Genomic DNA, 1,924 nt, shown 5'->3' with positions numbered 1-1,924 from the left:
TATATATATATATATATATATATACATATACAAAACATACAAAAATTTAAACAATTGTATTTGTACACGATAAGTTTCTGTATATTTCTTGAATATATCATGACAATACATTTAATTGTATCCTTAAAAGTAAAATAATTTCATACAATTTCGTATTTTTACTCATGCAAGCAATTCCGTTCTGATGATCCATAAATAATTTTGACGTCAGAAGAGGTCAATTCTTTCCCATCAAAATATGGAGGAGGGGGTAATGACAAAAACTTATGAATGAAGTAGACGTAATGAACGTATGTCGATGCGTACGTCGATGTTGTACCACCAAAGAATACGCCATAAAAGGCGATACTATAATTAGATTCTCTGAATTCACCGAACTAAGATTAGAGATCTTCTCACGCCCGATTAAGTTGCGATGCATCGTGACGTGTTATTTCGCGAGCGTATATTATGAACGAAAGAAAACAAATAATGACCCTATTCAAACGCGTATCATATGCATTTGGCGCGATTTCACTAAAATTTCAGTATTTATAAATACAATAAGATAGTCAATTAAATAATGCTTAATGCTTTAATAAATTATTTTGTGAATATAACATTTATATTGTTATGTAAAGCTACAAAAATTGTGCGTATGATCGATGAAAAGAATAATAAGTAAAAAAATGTAACAGACGTTATTGTTTTTAATGATAAAAATCACACACGCAAGTATATTAGTAAAATGAATATTAAAAATTATTTTAAAGAATGCTTATATTTATGTTAAAATTATGATAAAACAAATTGAATTAATGCTCGCATATTTATTTACAAATATACTTATTTATGAATAGAATGAATTGAACAGACAGTACTTTAGCTTTTTACATAACGAACAATTTATTAATGCAGCAGTGGCAGACAGTGAAATTACAGCAAATAAATTATCCTTTATAAACGCAAAATGCAGTGTAGAGCAATTACAACCTATCTACTCTTCGTGTACTCCTATTACAACGTTTGATGCGTCTGGGAAAACCTGTTTATAATGAAACTGCACCATGATGTTGGCCTAATCATTTTACTTATAGAAAAGTAGTAAATTAAATACAGAATAATTTTAAATTTATAAATAAAATACATATAAATTAAATATGATTTTAAAGTTTCCAGTAAAAAGAAGTTGCTTATGCAAATAATTATTAAATAAGTAAAAAATTCGATATTCATGATTATTACAATTACGCTTTTTTGTCTTTAAAATAATATATAGCTAAATATATCTTTAAATAAATGTTATAAATAAAGATAATTATGTCACTATATGCGAAAGCAACAACAAAGTAGCATTGCGATATAGCAATATTTATAGCATGTATATAAATATATAATAGCAGTTATAAAACAACTAATGCTATGCATTATTGAACTGCTTATCTAGTTAATCGCTTAAAATATTGCTGCGATGAGTCATGTTTATTGCATTTTCAATAGCATATTCTTATCTACGTTATTTCCAGTTATATACATTAACGATAACGATCGAATGTTATGCAGAATGAACATCCTTCATGCATTCCTGATACTTCCGGTTAAATGTTCATGTAAAACGAACGTAATTTACAATATTGTCGAAATTAAATTATTACGTGGATTATAAAGGATTATATCTCTGTCCAAACTTCAGTTCGATACAAAACATTGAATTTATTCGAGATGATCACAATAAGTAAAGACATGACAATAAATAGTATATGCAATGGTAACGTGATACAATAAATAGAACAGAACACTATGCATATACGACCGAATAAATATTCTATGTGTATTGTATAAAATGCATTATGACCTTAAATTTAAGTGCGCGTCTACGAACAATTATGCATCGCGTCATGTGCATACATAGTACAAAAATATGCGTAACGCTAAGTTATGAACG

Source organism: Atta colombica, unplaced genomic scaffold (genome assembly GCF_001594045.1).
Source record: "Atta colombica isolate Treedump-2 unplaced genomic scaffold, Acol1.0 scaffold125, whole genome shotgun sequence".
NCBI classification, from domain to species: domain Eukaryota; kingdom Metazoa; phylum Arthropoda; class Insecta; order Hymenoptera; family Formicidae; genus Atta; species Atta colombica.
The sequence above is the reverse complement of the archived record's forward strand: the minus strand, read 5'-3'. Positions refer to the sequence as shown.